The following is a 22,903-nucleotide window of genomic DNA, read 5'->3' as shown; positions in this document are numbered from 1 at the left end:
CATGGTCTCTGCTGTACCAAAGCTCAGAGCTCATAGCCTTGTGGTTGGGGACTTCTATGTATTTTTGTACACCTATGTGGTTGTAAGTCATCTGTATGATCAAACAGCCTGAAAAGGAAAATTCAGCAATTGGCTAGCTTCACACTCAGAAAGCCCCTTACTACAATGAGTATTTCCTGTCCCCTTAGAGAATATGCTGTATTATGCACACGTAGTTGCTACCTGAATTTGATGCTATCTAGTCTGTTTTAGCATCTCATTTAGCAGAGCTCCATCTTCTGGTGTAAGAACCCCAATCCTTGGAAGAGTGGTTTTAGATGGATCTTTTAATTTTAGTCCCATACTTTACCTCAAAGAAACACTTTTCTCTAAGCAAATCTTTCCAGGCAGGCCTACTGGGGTGGGATAAAAGAAATGCAATTCCCAAACTATCTTTTAAGTACTCCCAACAAGGGGGCAAAATAACTATTGTTTACAACACTTAAAAGTTGGCAGTAACTGAGAGCTGAAATCGGGCAGTTGTGAACATTTCATCTGGAGATGGTACAAGCCAGATGCTGGGGACAAAGGCCACAGCAGTGGCTTTGAAGCTGGACTGGATTACACTTCCATGATTTAAAGAAGTTTAGGAAATCTGATGCGTTTTTAGAACAGCCCTTGATTATAATTTAAAGTGTTAATAAAATAGCTACAGAGGTAGTATAAATGCTGAACCCTGCTTCCCTCTTAAAAGGGAGCATTAAAATTAGCCAAACTCCGCTGTTGCCAGTGCATTTAACAAGCCAAAACCCACAGTGATATTCAATGGTATTTGAACCTATAATATAAAATAGAAGGTGCCAGATCTTTTTATTCTCCCCAAACTAGGGCAAATTTCCAAAACAAACAAAATTAAGTCCCATGTTCAAGGTCCCACAAGAGCCTGTCTGTTTTAAGCCTAATAGCCCTGATTACAGAACAGAGATGGCTTGAGAAACTGAAGACTAGTGCTCAGAGAGAAAACTTCACACTTTGGAAATGTTTTAATAATGCAAACAGATTAAGAGCAAATCTAGATACTGTAGTCAAAATAAGACAAAGCAAGCTTCTTTTTATTTCGCATGCCTCAGTACTGAGAAAATCAAACACACTTAAAGAATGTGAAAGCTGCTTGTAAATGGACTGTTATCACTCAATGGGGGGCGGGGCACGCGGGTGTGGTACACCCTTAGAGTACTCATTTTGGCCATGTATATCCAGCTTTCCCTTAAGTAGTCCTGGTTCTGGTCCTTCCGCATGGAAGTATGTGTGTCAGTAGCCGAGGGAACTCACACCTGTGAACCACCTCTCTCCTGCTTTGTGTGGCTCTTAGAATCTATGGTTCTACAGGGGCATGGGCCAGAAAGAAAGGAATGAACTGTTCCAGAGGGGCAGAGAGGATTGTCCCATAAAGAGCACTGGGCACTGAGACATGCCGAGGGGAGGCACTCCTAAAATGTACAATCTTCCTGAGGGTAACTGGGTCCTATGTACTATGTGGTCCAGCACACATACAGCTAATCATGGTCCAGGGCCATTCTAAGCATGGTATTCTTTCTTCAGCCTACCATAGGAGGTAGGTATTGCTATTATACCAATTATACAAGAGGCAAAGAGAGGTTAGGTGAGTTGCTGACAGTCACACTGCTGGAAATTCAGAGGCAAAGAGGAAGAATCGGAGCAAATCCTCTCCAAAGATTAGACCTTGCATTAATCACAAGCAATATACATTCAGTGCCAAGCTGGCTTTTGTTCCTAACCGCTTCACTGTAAGAGAACTCAAACATGGCTAGTGGCCAAAACATGAGTTCACCTTTCCCTAAATCTCTACTGCTATTGATGCTCCATTTAACATTTCTAATAGAATTCTAAAACCTAATGTTTTACCCCAGGTTACTTCTAATCCCCTCTCTAGACTCTTTCTGTAGAAGCCCTTTGACCCTTTATCAATGTCATACCTATCTTCATACACTGGCAGACAGACTACAGTTACAAGGTTCTTCCTAATCTGTTCTGTTCTGTTACACACCTCGGTCTCCATCTTCATGGGGATTCCTCAAGAAGACTTGAAAATTAGCTGCTAACTTTGAGCACTGAGCTGTTAGCATTGTTGCAGCACTGGAATTGCAACAAACACCTCCTTAAATCCAACACATTTAAGTCTCTTTGCCTACCTTCTGCACCAGTACCATTAGAATTTTCCTCCATGCAAAATTCCTAGCTTTGTTCTTTTTCTTTCTTTCTTTTTTTTAAGTTTTTCCCTCTTTAAAGTATTCATAACACTTAGAGAAGGTTGTCCTATGTGAATGTGAACTCTAGCATTCACATTAAATGATCTATTTAGTCTACTTACAGAATGGACAATTCATATTAAAATCTAGTTTTGTTTCCTCTTGAAAATATTACAAACGTTGAAGTTCTGAGGCTTGTCTTCAGAAGGTCTGTTAGATAATTGGAAAAAACACTTTATGTTACTAAATTCTCCACTGATTTATGGTTTTTGAGACTATTTACATATATCACTTATTTTTAGAGAGATGGTATGGTGGATAGGGTATCTGAAGATGCAATTCCAGAATTTCCCTTTTAATCTTCTCAGTTGTTATTTTTTGGTAAGTGTGAATGTCTCTAGGGCGAGTTTTCTTCTTTCTAGAATAACCAGGTGAGACCAGACTGTCTCTGAAATTCCTACAAGTGCTAAGATTCTCCATGGCCCCAACAGTGAGCTAACATGGAAAACACAACGTGCCCTGTACTTAGCGTGATGCCTGGATTTCCAACATCAATAATTTTTAAAATTTATGTTGTTCAATAACTCAATTATACAATTGTTCATTTTCAACAGTTCCTTCCTTTGTAAGGTAAACAGGGGCAGGAGAGATGCCAATATTCATTTTTTTAAATTTCTCTAATCTGGTTCTTCCTGTTTCCCTGTGAGATAGCCAGACATCTTTAAGAGGCTCTTCACGGCTAAGATTTCCTGGTGGATGGAATTCACATTGGGCACTACTTGTGCTTTAAGACTTCACTGAAACTATTATTTAACCTCTTTTCTCCCATTATCCCAATTTTGGGGGGTGGGTGCTAGAAAAAAGAACTTGTGCAATATAGGGGACTTTCAAGAACACTGACTTTTTTCAATCATTCAACTCATTTAAAAGGTAAAGAAATACATAGTCTTTTTAAGCTCACTTCATGTCCAGATGGCACATCTTTTTCATTCTAAATGGAATGGTCGGTGGCTGATAAAAATCTTCAAGAGATGCTCCTCTTTAAAACACACAAGGGTGCATTTGTTTTCTTCAAAATCACTTTGCCAATAAGAACACATTTTGCATTGTTTCTTCGTTTTCACTCTCTACAAGGTAAACACCACGGCTTGTATCCTGGACTTCTGTCTCTTACTTCACTTTCATCTCTCTGCCACCTCCAGTTGGACCGTGTTCCACTTGTCTCACCATCAAAAGACATGCATTTAAATCATTAGTCACTTATACTAGTTACGTGAGTTTTAGGCTGGTAAGGTTCCTCTTTGTGACTTAGTTTTTATTTTTTTGCCTATAAAATGGTTGCCTCTCTCATAGAGTCATTAGGAGGATCTATAAAGCTAATACAAAATAAGGACAACACTGGGAACAGCACATATAGAACATGTTCAATAAATGTTAGCTATGAAGATAATGATATAGTCAGGAGTCTCCAGTTATGGCCACCCTAAGTACTTGTTACTGGGACTATAAAAAATTGGAGCAACTCGTTTAGAGGCAAAATTTGGCAGTAATTGTCCAAGTTTAAAAATGCATATAACCTTTGACCCTGTAAATCTACTTTTAGAAATGTGACCAGTCCATAATTATATACCCACAATTATATATTCACAGATATATATCATAAAGATTTTCTCACTGAATTAGCAAATAACTAAAAAAGAAACAAAGGTATGGAGAGGAAAATGGTTGAGTAAATTACTATGCAGCAATAACAATGAATGAAGTGGATTTATGTAATAGTATAAAAATGACCAAATATATTAAGGGGTGGGGAGGCTTCAGAATATTATTTCCCATTTGCAGGGAAGAATGTGAATAATATTTTATATACAACTATTTTCAGAAATACATGAAAGGAAACTAAATGGCCACCTCTGGGTAATAGCAGAGAGTCTTTTACTTATAAATTTATGTACAATTCAAATTTTTAACTTCCCCAAATCTTGTAGTATTTTTACAATTAATATAGAACTAAAGTCTAAGGTGTTGTACATTGTATATTCTGTTAATATATGAACTTTGCTTTTTCTGATGTTCCATGTAATATAAAATGTATCAACACCCTATAACCTGAGATATTTCTGTCTTCTGTTCCTGGGCATTCCTCTACCTTCACAGCAAATAACTGAAAAACATTTCTCTTCTAATTGTCTTCTGTCACTGGATTTTCTTTCTAAAGCACACTTCAACCCCTTCTTTGTCATGCAGACAAAGAAGCTGTCATGGGATGAGATTTAAATACCCAAAGTGGCTAAAATTTTCTAGATTTCCACATAAACATTTTTGGAAACTTGCGTGACAAACAATTTTCTTGGGAGCAGCTGAAGTCTTTCATTGGTATATGTAAGACTCACAGTACAATTACAAAACTGTCTTTAAGTACTGTTAACTTTTTCTGAAATTGCCATAGGGCCCTTTCTTAATAGGACCATTTCCCAAATAATGATATGGAAATAGAGGTGGAGTGTTTCTTCAGCTTAAGATGGTCTTAGTGAGGCCTAGAACAGACTGCGCAAAAGGTCAATCGATTGTGAAGGACATGTTCTGCGGTCCTTCACTAGACCACAAATCACAGGCTGAAGCAACATTCGCAGCCCACTAAAGCCATAAATCTCCACGTGTGCTGTTACCAATCCAAGAGGTTCTTAGATATTATTTGTCAGGAAGAAAGACACTCTTTTACTGTCTAGAGTGGCTAAAATTTTTCTAGTGATGTGTGATACTACAATCATCTCAAAAATAGCGGAGAGATATTATGGTTTAATTGAACAAATTTCACCAGCAGAAGGGAATTATTTCAGTACGACTCAAAGTAAATTTCATTCTGATGATTTCCATTATACAGAAAAGGCAGCTAATTACTAATAAAAGCTGGTTCTATACACAAAGAAAATACTATTAGAAAATTCACATACACATGTGATCATATGTGATTAAGAAATTCTCCCCCTTGTTAATGAACAAAATAATTACCTTTTTGCATTAAATTGTCATTACTAGTCTGAATTTCATGGGCCTACCTCCAAACACTAATGAATACAATGGACTTTAAATAAATCCACTCTGTACCTAGAATTTTTTTATAGAATACTAGATGGAAAAGGGCAGACAGGACAAAACAATTTATTCCACGAGGTATGTCTGTGATGCATGGCATCTAAGACTCAAGTGAATGAGAGGGAGCAGGTGCCAATGTGTGAGACCAGGTCCAAATGACAGGAAGGAAGAGAAGAGAGGATGGAGATGGAAACATACTAATGAGAGACTTTGCTAAAAACTTCTGTCCACTCTCCTTGCAGCTTCAAAACAGACTAGACAGCATCTTCTCAAAACACGCCTGATGAAGTGTGGACCAACCTGACAGACCGAGGGCCAGCCAGCTGATAATTCAGGCTTTGTGGAGCACACACAGTCTGTCACAACTATTCAACTCTGCTCTTCTGTAGTGTGAAAATAGCGGCAGACAACATTTAAATGAATGGGCATTTTTGTGTTTCAATAAAGCTTTATTTATAAGAACAGGTGACTAGACAAATTTTAAAAATTAAAAAAATAAATAAAAAGAACAGGTGACTGGCAGTAGTTTGTTGACCCTGTTCTAGTTTAAGGTTGGCTCTCAAGAGAACTGGAGTACATCAAAATCCTAATGTGGTCACCACTATTTTTTATGCTTTCCCTGGCCCTGAAGCCTCTGTACTTCTAGCAAGCCCAGTTACAAATTATGATCAGCTCATAAAATGTTTGCAATTTGCACAGTAATGTCAACCTTTTCTGGACCTAAAAGTGACCTAAAAGTCTGCAAATTCCACCTTCTTGCCAAGCTCACTGCTCCCTGAATATTGTCTAATCCTGCTTTTTAAAATGGCATCACATTGTGAAGTCATTTAAATTCTGATATTTGTACCCACCTCAAAACAAAAACAACAACAACACAAAAGAACCCCTCTGCCTATCTCGTTCTTCTTTAATCAAGAAGGACTAAGAGGCTCAAAAACCTGGGTTGCTGAAACTTTGCTTCCTTCCCTCCTTTCAACACCTTCCTTTAACCCCTAGCAGCAGGCTAAAACTATATCCTATCTCTGAAGCTGGCCAAAGGCAGGCAGTGGGTTTCAGAAAATATTTCCTACACTGTCACATTTCATGATACTTATGTGGTCACTAGAACTGCCAATCCTTGGTTATATTTTTTGGCCACTGCCACAATTATACATCAAACGTATCTGTTGCCAAAATCTGGTTGGGTCCACACAAGGAATGATTACAGAATAGCAGCTTCTTCATCTGCCAGGAAATCCAGCATCTCCTCCTAAGCCTCAGAACGTCAGTCATTTTTTTCAGAAAGACTCAAGGATGATGACTTGCAAGAACAATGACTTTCATATTTGCCATTTGGAATCACAGAAGAAAGAACAAATCATTCCCATTTTTTCCTAATGTTATAAAATGTCTATGTTTTTAAGACATTGCAGAATTATATAGTTGGTCTTTGGCCCTAGAGACATCATAATATGAGTTTCTCTACACAGGGGTCCCTTATAAAGTCACTAGCAGACAATTTACCACTGAGAAGTGTTCCAGAAATCCACAATCCACTGGAACCAGCACTCTCATGAATTGTAAGAAAATTTGCCTATACTGAATTGACAGATACCTTATAACTTTAAGCACTTGTTGGCTATAGTTTTTCCCTTGAGAACTGCATGGAATAAGTCTAATCTCTCCTATGAGTAACCACTCAGTAAATATTCAAATAATTTGAACAGAGTGATTATGTTCTCCCCAAATCTCCTCTTTACCAAGCCAACAATTCTCCTCTGGCTATATAGCACAAGTTTATCTTCCTCAATTCATAAAAAAATCTCAGATTTTCCATAAATTCATCAGACTTTCATGTCCACTATTTGCAGAGATAATGCCTACAAATATATCTAAATTCCTAGGAAATGCTCTTCTCGGATATTTGTATTGAGGATGCACCACTGCAGGCTGTTTCTCCTGAGACTGGAGGATTGCTGATCAAAATCCCTCTCCAAGAGGAAACTGAAACTCCCCAATAATAACATTTAGGACTTAGAATAAAAGACACATGTCATATAAAGTAGAGCTAAACATATATATATACAGTTTTTATTTTATTAAGTAATCCCAATTTTAACAAAGTTGGCCATAAACTAAATAGTAAAATTGATTTTCTTATTATGAGATTAAGGATGTTTTATCTCTAAGAAAAAAATCTTAAGAGAATTGAACACAGATGAATAGGACCTGTGATTGCTATCTGCCAAGAAACTTCGTGGGAAGTTTAAGCCCCTTTAGAATAATGTTTTTCTCACCTCCAGATTAAAGTTTTGCTCTCTCTGCTCCTCTCTTAAGTATGCACCACTTCACACATCATAGGGATTTCTTCCATTTAGCAAGTCAAGTCTTACAACTCTTCTCACTCCCAGAACTCTACTCCCTCCCCTTCTCTGGTCTATGCAGGTATAAAGCCTAATAGAGCCCATATAAAATATCACATTTTCTCATGCAGAGCTGCCTGCTAGCCTATCACATACTGCAAAGCAAAATATTCTGAGGTCTTAAAGACCTTAAATAACTTATAATACATTAGTTCCTCTATGTCCCTTGTTTAGCATTCTATATTAACAAAGAATTTTTTCAAAAGTAAAAGTATGGCAAGAACTCATGTCAAAGATTTTACTTAATTCATTAATAAATGAAGGAATTGGAAGATGTTACAACTGGTTAAAAGAAAATCCAAAGAGTAGACATACAGATGCAAAATAAGAGGGTAATAATCCACTGCATCAGACACAATTTGTATTTCAATTGGTAATAATAATTTGAAGTGCTACCAATTTGGGATTTAAAAAAAATAAGCTATTTACAGATTTGTGAAATACTCAAAGATAATGACAGGCAGAAATAACTCTGAAGAGTGCTAAAGATAGGATGTTAAGTACATTTCCACTCCTAGCCATTTACTGCACCTCAACTTGCTGTCTTCCTCTTGCCATGTTGAGGCTGTATGGCATGGTTTCTATCTGTGTATTAGAATCTCTAACTTGAGACCACTGAACTCCTAACCATTCCATTTCACCTCCACTAAAAGGGAGCACCTGGTCCTCTATCTTCCCCTGGGAAGATTTTTGGTCACATATTTGGGATATTACAAAGACTTCTGTGATGGTCATCAAATACAGCTATGAGCTTAGTGAGTTTAGACCCTCTGACTTAAAAGAAGACCACAGCTGGCTACTGCTCACTAACATTTTGTGGCAGTGTTAAGTGCTTAGTCTTTATTTTGAAGTTAGAAGATACATTTATAAACTTTGGGGCTTAATGAAGGTACAAGAGAGTTAATTAAACTTGATCATTTTTAACATAATGAGAATAAGAGTGAAAAGTATTGATAGGTATAATTATTGCTAATGATAGTTGCAAAGACTTAGAACTGGTTATCAGAACAAGTTAGTGATTTTCTAGTAACCTCTCAGCTCAGAAGTTTGGAGGCATGAGGTCTAGGACCTGCTAAGTGCTTCATGGATCACTCACAGGAAAAGAAGGGAATTTAGTTATTCTATTCCTGTATTGTAACACCTAGAACAGTGCTCAGTCCATAAGAGAACTCAATATTTAGTGGAAGAATAAAGTGATGAGAAGAAATTCAAATGACTTTTTGGATTCTATTCAGCACTGTGGATTATGAGCAGATAAAAAGGGATTCTGGGGATTGGGGTTGTGGCTCAGCGGTAGAGCACTTGCCTGGCATGTGTGAGGCCCTGGGTTTGATCCTCAGCACTGCATATAAATAAATAAATGGAAGAACCATTGACAACTAAAAAAAAAATATTTAAAAGAAAGGGCATTGTTCCTGTTCTACATTTAAGAAGTACTACACTCAGCAGTATTGTGTTAGTATTGCTGCAGGGTTACACAGTCTTCCTAAGTATTCATGCCTGTAATCCCAGAGGCTCAGGAGGCTGAGGCAGGAGGATGGAGAATTCAAAGCCTGCCTCAGCAACAGAAAAGCACTAAAGCAACTCAGTGAGACCCTGTCTCTAAATAAAATACAAAATAGGGCTGGGGATGTGGCTCAGTGGTCGAGTGCCCCTGAGTTTAAACCCTGGTACCCATCCCCCAAAACAAACAAACAAACAAATAAAGATTAAGCACAATCATACCTGAATTCCAGTGGGGAAAAATGCTTTGATACAGTTCCTTGCTAACACAAAATGTTACACTGATATTGTCTATGTGTCACAATCTTTATTTACACTGATACCACGATTTCTGAATGGCCTGAAATGAGACGGCACATGAAACACCAGGCGAGTGCTTCTTCTTAGCCAGTTATCACTTTTGTTCTCCCCCAGCACATCAGAAAAGCAAGAAGAGTGCCACTCTAAAGACATTTAGTCACCCTGAAGGGAGGAGCGGCAACAACAATAAAGAACAAGAGTATGACGACATTTCTGAAACAGTTCAGGAACTCCCTGTCCCACCATCCTCTCCTTTCCTAGACAAGCCCCAAATGACTTGACAGACTTGCAGTCTTAAAAGTCATCTGCTACGGAATTCAGGGAAGTAAATGCATCTCATGTGCTGCTCTATCTAAGAAGGCACCACAAACCTTGCCTAGAACTAAGAGCTAAGCCTTTACAGTCCATTTCCCAAACTATGAGACATTGACTTTATTTATTTTAACAAGTCATTTCTTTGGCAAAGCACTTCACAGTCTGGAATATAACTGAAGCCTAAAACTTTCAATCGGTTACAACTCCAACATCTGAAACCAATTTTAGATGACAAGACCCCCTCATTTTCATGACAAAGAAAAAGAAACATTCTCCAAATATTATTTTCAGAGGTGATACTACCCCACATTCTCCTGCAGGCAGGCATTTTGCCTGTGACATGAGTGTGTGCAATAACATGAAACAAATGATTCCATGGAGCCTGTTCAGAATCAGTTCTGTTCAGACCCACATGCCACCATGGGGTGCTACAGACCCAGGTTCAATTTGGTCCAGTTGGTTAGTAAGTTAACAGGTTTGGACACACATCACTAAGCTCTTATGCAGTGTGGAAATCCAATCAGTGTGTCAATCGCCTTTCCTGCCTCACATCTTGCTACCAGATTTGCTGCTACTAGACCAGCCTTTCAAAATGTCATAAAGCAGGTTTTGATGTTCCGTAACCTGCTCTTGGGAAAACAATCAAAGTGTGTTTATGATTTGCAATATAAAGCTTAACACCAGCTATAATGAGAGAGGACCCTTTGGAAAATAGTAATTAAGAAGAGAATGGGGAAACAGTAAGCACCTAACAGCATGGTCCTTACAGGGAAGCATTTTCAGGATAATGACAAAAAATGCTAATACAGGGTCAATTGTCCTCAAGGGGAGTCAAGACTCTAATTTTAAGCCATCATTGACTGTACAATGTACCACTGAATTAGGGATAGCATTTTTGGCAAAATAAATAAAAAAGAAAAGCATCAGTTGCAAGACACCACTTTATCAGAAGCATCTAATTATGTGGAAGTATTGCCCATCCTGTATTGTGACAGACATTGCTAATCAATTACCATGCTACTTCAGGTTGAGATCATTCATCACCACTGAATCAATCCTTCTTAGAAATTGAGGAAACAAACAAAAGGATACCATCTGAAATCTGTTCAAGTCAAAAGTTGCCCTACACTGCAATAAAGAATAACAGAATTTAAGACACTATAATTTAAGGGTGGTATTCTTCAGTAGACCTTCTACTGTAACCCATTCCTAGTACCACAAATTACCAGGTTCCTACAGAGTAAGGAATTTCGAGAACCCCAAATTAGAAGTATTAGTGGCAGATTCGAACTTACACTGGAAGTGCAAAGCTTCTTCCTACTTCTCAAAGAGGAGAAATTCTGAATTGTGCCAAAAACGAAATGGAATCAATAGTATCAGGCATGATAATACTAGAGCTCTTAATGAAAAGAAATACACAGGAAAAGTGTGTTTTGGGGGCCTAGGATTATGGTTCAGTGGTAGAGCATCTGCCTATCAAGTGTAAGGCACAGGGTTCGATTCTCAGCACCACATATAAATAAATGAATAAAATATCCATCAACACTGAAAAAAAAAATTTTTTTAAGTGTATTTTTGTTCTTCCCTTCATCATTCTTCCAAGGGGAGCTTTTACTTTTATTGATGTCTTTCATAGACCTATCTCATGGAGTTGGTAAAGTCAGGTGGGCTTGGAGCAATCTATGAAAGTAGGAGCCACAGCACTTGGAGAGTCTGCTGAGAACAACAGAGAGGCCTAAGGGAAAAGTATGGAATATACTACTTAAATCTGACTATAATCTAGGAACAAGAAGAACTTTAAAGGACAGGAATGCAAATATTTGCTATATATGTCATGTTCTCCCATCATGTGTTATAGCAGACACTGCTAATCAATTACCATGTTACTTCATATTGAGATCATTCATCACTACTGAATCCTTCTCAAAGTCTTCCAGGTTTTTATTCCCAATTATTCAGAGCTAGAAATCAAGATACATCTTTTTTTTTTTTTTTTTACCAGTTATGCTTAAGGCTATTTGTAGCCCATTCAATTAACTATAGCAGGAAGTCATGGTCCTAAAGGAATAATGTAACAAAGAATGTACACTGGTCCAGCATGTGTTTTATACTCTGTGTTTGAAGGACCACTGGGGTCCAAAATGAATAGTTACTTGTGAATTCTCAGATATGAGAAACACTGATATTCCATTCTATCAAAGTTAAGTTGTTACTAAGACCACTTACTCAAATTTTTTAACCAAACTCACTTTGGGTTCTACAGGACACTGCAGCTGTCTATTATCATGCCTAACAAAATTTCCCATCTGCAGACTGAAGAACTTGGGAATGTGCCTATGTGCTTCAATATGCATGGGCAAGAGGCTTAAAGGGCCTGCATACTTTATGTCTTGGTTTTACAACAGCCCTGTTGATAAGTGATCCATGACAAAGATGAAGGGCTCTAAGACAGTTATTGACTCCAACTTCTGCAACTGGCATGCAATCCAGAGCTGTCAAAAGGAACCTGCTTAAGAATTAATGATTTGAGGGGGCCAAAGATAGCTGCTCTGTGGTGGCTGAAAAATCATTGCCCTCCCAGGGCTTCCATTCAAACCGAAAGCTCCAAGTCTCTTCCAGTGAATGGAGGTGCAGACAGAGCGTTCTTCTCACATTGGAGCACCAATGTAGGTGTAAGTGACAAGCACCGGGTGAAAGCTGTGGGAGTTGCTCCTCTATCTCCCATTCTAGAAGTAAAAAGAGAGCCCCTCAGGACATACAAGTTCCAAGCTCCCCATGACCTCACGTAACTGAGTTGTCCAACTAATATGCCTTACTTTTTCTCAGCTGTATATTGCTTACTTATTTTTGTTACTATATGAATATGAGTGAACACAAACACAAGAAGTCCTGCCCTCTTTCAGCCTTGTGTTCCCTAATTACAGGGAAAGCAAAAGCCTGAAGACAGGGTTGTTACTCATTGAAGAAATGTGAGTATTAGGAAGTGCAAGAGAAATATGCTATCCACAAAGCAGAGGCACATTCATTGTCTTTACAATGCTGCAAAAACCAAAATAAAGTAGTTGCAGAATGGAAAATAAACAACCTCAAAATTCAGGAACTCATATGTAAGAAGGAGCTCAGGGTGTAGGTATGGCAGATAGCAAGTTGAACCCCTCAATTTCTGAATATCCAAAGGAATCAAGGGGTACAGGTGGAGGAGAGACTTTCAAAATGTTTATGCAGACAGGCTGAGGCTGCACCTGCACTTCAGTCATCAACTGGGGAAGTGGCAAATGACTCCAAGGAACTTCCTGTGTTTTGTGATGGCATATATCAGTCAAGAGCTTGCTAAAGATGGAAACACAATTTGCCTGGATCTGGAACTGAGGGTGCAAAGAGATCTAGAGGGAAGAGTGAACCACACACAGAGAAGTTTTCTTTGTAGGCAAACCAAAGAAACATAATTCAGAGTGAATTGTCTATTTTTATAAACTTGCAATATTTTGTATTTTTGTATAGCTTTATGGGTATTTGAATGGAATGCTTTTCTCATTTTCTAAACCGTGGGCTTTGGTTGTTGTTTTTTAATGATCATTTTCTACTCCAGTAATTTTTAACTTCCCTTTGCTTCATGAGACATATAGGGGAAACCTGAAGAGTTTTAATGATAGCTTCTTGTACCAGGAACATTCAATGTAAAGTGACCGATGAGCGCCACAGGATACTCGTTCCTCCCTCAAACAATACCAAACCCAAAGAGGGTTGGCAATTAGTTCACTGCAGAAATAAATTATTATAACCATTTTGGAAAGCAATTAAAGGTGAAACTGTTCACATCAAACCACTCAGTAACTACATGTCTACATGTCTATTCTAGAGAAATTCTTGAACATATGCATAAGAATTTAAATAGTGAAAAATCTAAACTAAGCTCTGGCTAATGAAGATAAAGACAAACTGTGCCATGCTCATAAAACGTACCACTACATAGCACTTAAAATGAAGGAATACTACATATAGTTTATGAATATGTGTATGTAGAATAAGGTTATAAATATGTGGGCAAGAAAAAAATAGCACTTCACAATATAGGTCACCTTTGGGGTATAACTCTAAAAGATTCTTTCTTTTTTAAATGAAACCTGAGGTGAAAATAGCAAAATATTAGCTTTTTATTAAATATGAGTGTTATTAGATTGTGGATTTTTTTGAATGTTTAAAACTTTCATAAGAAAAATTAAATAATCAACCAGGAAATAATAGTGTTTTCCATGGCTGGAAGGGAAAGTTATTAGTGGTTTATTAGTTTTCTTTTTTAGAAATTTTGGAGACTTCCAATTTATTGAAATCCAGAACATCTGCTCTGTTGATTAGATTTAATACTTCTAACAATAACATATCTGCAACTGTGCTGAAACATTCTTTTTACTCTCTCCCCAACAATGAAGTTTTGTTTTATTAGCTTAACCGAAGATATAAGACAATTAGAACACACTGTTGAATTATAATACTGAAACTCTGAACACATTTTGTGGTGAGACAGGGCATTTGGCCCCAGGAAGTCACTCCCTTGGGGGAGACACTTGCTTCGTGGGACCTCTCGGTGTTGTGCTCTATAAAGGGATTTTTCCCCCTGCTACAAACAATAATAATGATAATGTTCTCATTTAAAAATATCCTTTAGTCTTCTTATTTCAAAGCCAAAGATATTCATCGACCATGTCACTTTTCTAGGCAGCAGACAGTGTGAGGAATTTTTTTTTTTAAGGCAGTTCAACCGACACCCGTGCCCACTTTCTGGACTTGACTTCAGTGGGTGCCAATGATGGTTTGTCAGGCAAACCCAATCAAGTGCGTGTCTCCATGGACTAGACCAGTTCAGTGAGCATTAAGACACCATGGCACATGGCTGAGAAGCAGTGAGGTTTGACTTTCTCTAGGCCTCAGTATTCCCAAACATAAATTAAGGGTGCTTCTGAAATCAGGTCCAGGACTCCACTCAGAAGTTAAGGAACTATAGGTTGCTCACCATTGCCATAGATTTTTTGCTACAAACAGGTCTTCATTTTACCAATTTCTGGTGCTAACAGGAAGGACTTTCTTGGTCTGCTTCCTTATTTACAATATATTCTCCTAAATTACCATCTCTGCCTCTGAAATGTACTGTGGTTCAACTAAGGGAAAGGTGCTTTTGAAGTTCTCACAACTTTTCTGAGGAAATCAGACATCATCACATCCAGATAGTTCAGCATATGGGTGGACAAGAGGTCCATACTACCATGAGGAACACAGCTGCCATCACTGTCTGATGGTAGCTAACATCATCACCAGGTTCCAAGCTCTCTAAAAACTACTAAGTCTATTCTTTCACAAATTCTTCACAACTCTGTGAAACTGATCTCATTTTACCTAGAAGGAAAGAGAAATCAGAGACATTGTGTAACCAGTAAATAGTATGTATCCTGCTTCTTGAGTTGACCCTGGGGTGGTCTTCAAATATGAAAAGTATCTCCCAAAACTAATACTTGCCTTTTGTTTATAACATATAACTGTAGCATAAGATCTGTGCAAACTAGTGTTGCACAGACATTGTAACACAGTTTAAAACAACTATGAGGGGCAAGCAAATTTAGAAAACTTGCATGCAGTTCTCTGGACTGAAAGACTTTGGGAGATAATCCATTCTAACAGAGGACTCTACAGAACCAGAATGTAATACTCCAGAAGAACTCTCCAAAAGTTATAAGCAATATTTAAGACTTATTCACTTCTCCCAGCAGGAAAAATGAAATATATTTTGATTTAACCTAAGTACACATTCACTGACTGCTTTTGCATACTCTTATGGAGAAGCAACACTTATGAAATTGCAAACTGGGATCTTCTACAAGCAAGGGAAGGGAGTCTGGAGAGCTGGAATGACAGAATTGGTAAGGATGGAAAAAAAATAATAACACCCAGAACTGGTTTGATTAAACAGAAGAAATATAGGAAGAGGAGGCAAATATTTAAGAACTAATCAACCTTCATTTTGGAACCATCACTTTGGTTAAGTACCATCAGGGGCAGAGAATTCTTGAATGAACAGTATTTTATACTTCATATCTAAAACGTCATTTTCATTTTGACAGTATTGGCTTCCATAACAAGAAAATGAGTCACCAGCTCCTAGAGTATACCACTTAGGTGTACACGGGCAACCAGAACCAGACCTTTGGTTCTGAGTATGAGCAGAAAAGGGAGGAATCTCATCAGGTCAAGGTCGTCATGTTTTCAAAGTCACAGAATTGGTAATGCAAAACTCTACATAGCTAATGGCTTCATCTTTGGGTTTTTGTTGCTGTTTTGTTTTTGTTTTTATTTTATATGTGAACAGAAATTTATTGGGAAGAGTTTTTGAAAATATGCAGAAAGAAAGTGCATCTCATTATTGTTTTGTAAATAAGATTAATATGCTAACAAAATTATAGTGATTATAATTGTAGTCATTATATTTTTTTCTTTTCTCATTTATTCTTAATGACTGATACACAAAGGACTGAGTTGGGTAGTGGATTTCTAACACTATATTATGTTCCTATCAGTAGCATTATGAACTTGAAATGTTACATGTGTCTCTCTCTCTCTCTTATCTATGTTCCATTAATACAATTTTAAATGCACTGTAGTTTACTCCTATAATCATTTTTAAAGATTCACATGTACTTTTCAATTTTAATTCAAATTTGTCTGAGATAAATATCGTGATTGCTGAGTTTGAAGGTTTTGCATTTGTCTAAATTACATTGATGATTTTCTTAAATTTTGGAGTCCCTTAGTCTTTTATTGGGGCTCTGTAGTCAAACTTAATTTTGCTTTCCTAGTGAGTCATTTTTCTTTTAATGGATAAATTTATTATATACATTATAAGTTGTGTGTGTTTGATCATCTTTGTTTTAAATCTTTCAGGGAAAAGTAAAGAACCGAGGTGGAGGGAAGGTAGGGTCTCTGAGCTAGACAAAGCAAACAATGGCAGGGGTTTTGACAACACACATGTTGTTTCCATTTTAAATAACGTTTGTTTTCCTCCAGTGTTACTAGAAATACATGATGGCATTGTAGTGTTCAAATTAGCTGAACTGTGTCCTTTCTCATAGGTTTCTGGTAGGGTGAACCCTGGGAGAAACTCTCCTGTGAGAGCTAGGGGGGGCAGTGGAGCAGCCCATTTTGAAGTTCTTGGCTTCTTCTGGGTCAGAGTATGTGTTACACTCTGTGACGAAGGGCTCTAGACGCCCTTATCAGAGTCAAAGGCAACAGGACAGACACATTCCACAACCACCTTCTCTTCCCAGCTGTCTGCTCTGTGGACTTGGGCTCCACAACTAGATGCAAAGACCATTACCCAATCTCTATCATTACTTAACAGCACTTCTCTATAACAAATCAGAGAGGTACAGACAGTCATCAGGCAGGCAGACATACTGAGAATCTACTAGTAGTCTTGCTTCTCTGACCAAAACCTGACTGATACAAAATACATTGAGTGTATTTTTTTAAACAAAGCAATTTTATCTTTATAATCAGAACAAAGATATTTCAAGGTAAGAGGGAGACTAATATATAGTAGAAAAATTGAAAAATATTTGTATAAAAGAAAAAATAAGTCAAAGTAAAACACCTACAATCCCACCTAATAGCTGTATTTCTGTCTGTCCATCTAGCTCTGTATATATGTTTTTGCAAACCTGTGACCATACTAATTACATACATACATACTAATCCTTCTTTTAAACCTCAACATTACATACTGAGCAGTTTCCCATGTCATTAAAGTTCCTTTGGAAAACGACTTTTCACTAGCTCTAAGACACTGTAGTGGATGTGTATTACAATTTAACCATCTTCCTTTAAGGTGTTTACAATCACTGGCTTTTAGAGAGAACATTACAAAGAATATTCACACACATAATTCTGTCTGTATCTCTGATCACTTCCTAGAATGGGAATGTTTGAAGGTCTATATAGCCATTACCAAATGGTTTTGATCACCATCTGCAGGTGTCAATCAGTATCTCATACTTAGATCAAAGCATGGAAATCAGTGAGACAGAACCATAGTGCAGTGTGGGGACAGGAGCTAGCCCTCCAGTTTCTGAGTCATGGAGGAAGACCAGTGGGCCCTTGTGGGAAGGGACAGGTTGGCAGAGTAGTTTTCATTGGGAGGGTTTGGGGCAGCTCCTCTTTACCAAGTGGAATTGGTAACATTTTGGCAGATTAAGCTTCACAGGGACATACCAGGAGAACATTGCTCTGGTTTCAAGTACCCACCTGACTTTTTCCTGTCCAGGCTAAACAAACCTCACTTATTTTAGTCTTTCTCCACAGGGCCTTTATGTTTGAAGAGGTCAGCCTCTTAGAGATTTCCTAACAAGCCCTGAAAATTGTGTTCAGTAACAAGCAGAAAAGGTCAACAGTCTAAATGTGACTGGTTAAGCAATGGCAAAAGGGACAGAGAACAAGGGGCAAACTAGGAGGTCAAGGGTACGGTCTTGTGAACTTAGCTCAGACGTTAACAAGCCAGTTTCTAGATGATGGAATGGAAGCATGACGACATCAGCGCCTCCCCTGGTGTAACCCACAGGTGGTCAAAATAGGGGAGGAACAAGGGCCCCAGCCACATCCCCAGAGGTTGGTGCCCCTTCCTCTGTGCCCCGAAGCCTGTCTGCTTCACTCATTGTGGAACTTATGACAAGACACTCATCTGGTTCATGTGTATCTCCTACCAAAACCATCCATTACAGAAAAGTTGACTTTTTAATCATCCTCAAAAATCTAGCCAAGAACTACCCTAGAGAAGAGACTCTACAGGACTAGTAAATCACACCCCGCGCCGCCCTTCACCAACTGCACAGTTTCACTGTGTGAAACACTGGATGCCCAAAGCTTGTTATTTCTCACTGTTCCAGCCAAGGATTATATAACAAAGTCTCATCTCCTGATGCCAGTGAATATGTAGATGAGATAGGAAGCGTTTCAGAGCCTACAGAGTCTAGAGATGCTCATGGTCAGTGGCCACTGAGTGTCCCTCATGCATCCTTTAGAGAGGCCAAGGGGGAAGGATGGGCAAAGTTCATTTCTTCTTTTTATTTTTGGCACTAAGGATTGGACCCAAGGGTACCTTCCCGCTGTGCTATATCTCCAGTCTTTTTTAAGTTTTTTTTTTTTTTTTTTTTTTTTTGAGACAGGGTCTCAATAAATTGCTTAGGACCTTGGCAATTTGTTGAGGCTGGTTTTGAACTTCTGATTCTCCTATCTCAGCCTGAGTCACTGGGATTATAGGCATGAGCCACTGTGCCCAACAGCAAATTTCATTTCTAATCATGACTGCTTCTGCAACTTTCTTTAAGCCTTTATCACTCAAAAGCCAATTGGAACCCATTCATAGGATGAAACTTCAGTGGCAGAAGATAAAACTAGGTACTTCTAAAGAAGTCTAGAAATAGGGCTGGGGGTGTAGCTCAGTGGTAGAGAGCTTGTCTAGTTGCAAAACCTCTGAGTTTGATCCATAGCACTGAAGGAAAAAAAAGAAAAAAAAAAAGGCAACATCATTGCTTCTCTTCCATGTCCACCCATGACAGTTTCTCATTAGGGACTAGGAACAACTAGAGGACTAAAGGCTCATCTCACCTCGTTTTCTAGCTAATTTGACTGTCATGTAGAAAAATGATGGTTTCTTTTTTCTTTATTTCCACTACTTTTGTCTACGTTCCTTTAAGTCATGTTTTGATCAAAAACTTGCTCCTGGTATTCCAAACAGGTGACCCCAACTCTCGAGGAACTGAAAGAACTGCATCCTGCTTGCCCACGCTCAAGACAGTTTTCAGTTTGTTGTGTCTGTTGTGAAAGGAGAACTTGTCTCTAAGGGGAGGAGTATTATCCAGTTAGGATACACAACCGAAGCCATTTTCCCTAAATGTCTTCAAAATGTACCTAGCACCATTTCAGCAGTTTGCAGAAAACCCACGGCTGAACGGCAGCCAGGATAGGCAAGAATCTTGAATGGTTTAATTAAGCTAGAATCACACTCAGCAAGAGAGTGGAAATTCACCTTTCCCAAAGTGGCCCTCGAAACACAGAAATGTAGTATGAAGAAGCTAATACTGTTTACTTAAGCCTTAGCTTTAGAGACCAGAAATAATGGAGGAAAATTAGGCAAAGTCTCCAAGTCCTGATCTTGGTCTCAAAATCTGATGTGGTTAAGCTAGGTGTCTGTATCCCAATTTACTTCCTTTGCAAACTCTGAGGCCTGAGAAGGGTTAAAAGCATTTTCTGGATACTTTTAGGAATTGGTTAAATGACACACTAGTACACTTGATCCTGGGAAGAACGGCAATGAAAGAAGATTTCTTCTTGTGCTGATAAGATTTCTGTCAGCACAATACAGTGTATACACCAGTTTATTTTCACCTCTCTGAAGACCTACTCCTTACTTTTCCCAGGATTTAAAAATCATGTTAACAATAAGCAAATAAAGCATAGCCAGATGCCTTTCGTGGTCAGATGGCTCATTGTTTAAAAAGCTTCAGTTTAAAATCCAAAAGATTGTTAACAGATGCAGTTTCTGGCTGGAGACTGGGAAAAACCTCATTTAAACAAAAGAGTATGTTGTGATTGGAACTAAAAAGGGAATTACCTTTAAAGATAAGAACCACAAACATTTCCTATTTGAAAATACGCCCCCGTCCCACCTACAGGACCTTTTCAGACCTTTCATGAAAATTTAAAAATTTGACAATGGATTGCTGTCTATGACAAACCAGGACTGACCAACCAGTCCAGTAACTGTTGGAGATTTGTTTGGACTTTCAACAAGGCCACAACATCCATCTCTGACTCTCTCCCAGATTACTCAATTAGGCAAAATTCCAATTAATTTCTTTCCAATCATTTTAGCTCCAGAAATACTTTTACTGCTTTCATTTTGGCTCTGGAAATTAGTTTCCAACCAGAGACTTAGATAGAGAAGTTTCATAAACGAACAGAGAGTTGATAAGCAGATAGCCACTGCTGGGACTCTAGTCACTGATGGAAAAGAAGCCATCGGCTGACAGAAGGCTGGCCCTGTGCTCAGGTCCCAGTCTTGTCTGCTTCCAGGACTTCTGTTCATTCACACAGAGAACCTGCTTTCCACCACCTCCTGTGGTTTGTTTCTGTTGGCTTCAGTGGTTCTTGCTCTACAGCTTCAGTCTGTGGGAGAATGTCTGTAATGTCCTGGGTTCTAATCTCGAAAGATAGAAAATCCAGAGAAGCCATGGGTGTAGCTTCCCTCCGCCTGACAAATGAATGCAGTTTGGCTTGCTGGTAATAGGCCTGATCTGAAAAAGCTACACAAGAGATGTTCCAAGGAAAATAATCTGTTCTTACTATCGAGAATGGATACTATGGTGCTCCATTCTGAGAATGGACAACCTGTCCCTCTGGACAACTATTATCTGAAGAGGGAAACATCATATACTCTTCCTGGTGAAATATTTGTGTCCTCGTATTCATTATGTATTTATTTATCACAGTGCCTAAGAAGTTCAGTTTTGGACCACAGGCATAGCATTGTTTAAACAGTGTGAGGAGTTCTGTCCATGAGAATCTTTAGTCAAGTCATGCTATCATTCATTTTAAAGTGAGACAGATCTATAAGACCACAGGATTCCCTAAGGAGTTACAACGGCATCCCATTCAGCCATGGCATCACCAAGTCACACAAGGAACCTAAGGTGGTGGAATGAAGCTAGCACAGGGCATCATCCCCTAAGATCCATGCAATCCAGACAGGTACAGGCAAGACGGGCCCATTGATCAGAAATAGGATTCTGAGGCCAGAGGCCACATCCATATCCATCCTCCTACCAACAGACAACCCCATCATGCACACTTCAGATGAAGCTTGCAAGGGATTCTGATAGACCTGGAAATTGAAAAATGAGCAGCAGCTGCGAGCCTGAGGTCATTACTATCCTCCAGGGCTTGCCTTCACTAATGTAAGGGGCAGCAGTTTCCATGATTAACTTTCAATTGCTGTCAAGGGTGTAATAAAATCTGGGAAAGAAGAAAACTTTCACCTCAGTAAGCTGCTCCCATTTTCTTGCCCTTTCCTTTCAGCCAATGCATATTCTCAGTCGATACTTTGTATTATTTCCTAATCTTAAGAAAAAAAAAAATATGCACTAGATGAACCAAAACAAAAAAATGTCCTCTGTTACAGAGACATGGGAAGATTTTTCTTTCTCTGTCCTGGTGACAGACCTTTATGATGGCAGAGTAAAAAGGACCCTAGCTCCCAAAGACCACACAATACTCTCAGTGTAAGGGATGAACAAATTTATTTTCATTTTAAAATTCCTTCCCAAGTAGGGCATGGTGATACATGTCTGAAACCCAGCTACTCAGGAAGTTGAGGCAGGAAGATTCACAAGTTCAAGGCCAGCCTGAGTAACTTAGTGGACCCCCATCTCAAAAACAAAACCTCCTTTCTTCCCAGTGTAATATATATGCATTATATATATATACTTATTATACATATATACACATAATATATATTATATATGGATAATATATGTGATATATATGTATATATGTATAATACATATGTGCATATAAAATATATTACAAATAGTGTGTGTGTGTGTGTGTGTGTGTGTGTGTGTGTGAGAGTGACAATCCATTCAGCAAAAGAGAAGTTTTCTAGTTGGCTACAAGTCTAAAGAGAGCAGAAGAGGAGAGGACAATGATGCACTGATTGACGAAGATGTCTTACTGGTTACTACTGGATCAGGACCCTGAAGACTTTGATTTGGGCTGATGTGACAGCAGCTCAGCAATCACACTGAGGAGAAGGTACAGCTGGGTACATCTTGCAAAGGTCATCAAAACCAAATCTGATGCATAGTTTTACCAATTACAACTGCTCAGGGAGGAAATTAAACACGCTTTCCTTTTTACAGTACTCAGCATAACACTGTTGACAATTCAGTGGTCCAGTTTTCATGAATTCATTTCAAAGGACCAGACACTGGAGTTGAT

The 22,903-nt window shown here is 38.5% G+C and overlaps 1 protein-coding gene across 4 annotated transcripts in view; it reads right to left on the bottom strand.

The window, feature by feature from the left end:
- The window catches only part of Daam1 (dishevelled associated activator of morphogenesis 1), a 159,758-nt gene that overhangs the window by 51,947 nt on the left and 84,908 nt on the right, over nt 1-22,903 (bottom strand). The window lies entirely within an intron of this gene.

This window comes from Sciurus carolinensis, chromosome 2, assembly GCF_902686445.1.
Source record: "Sciurus carolinensis chromosome 2, mSciCar1.2, whole genome shotgun sequence".
Lineage (NCBI taxonomy): Eukaryota > Metazoa > Chordata > Mammalia > Rodentia > Sciuridae > Sciurus > Sciurus carolinensis.
This window is presented reverse-complemented; position numbering and strand designations above follow the sequence as displayed.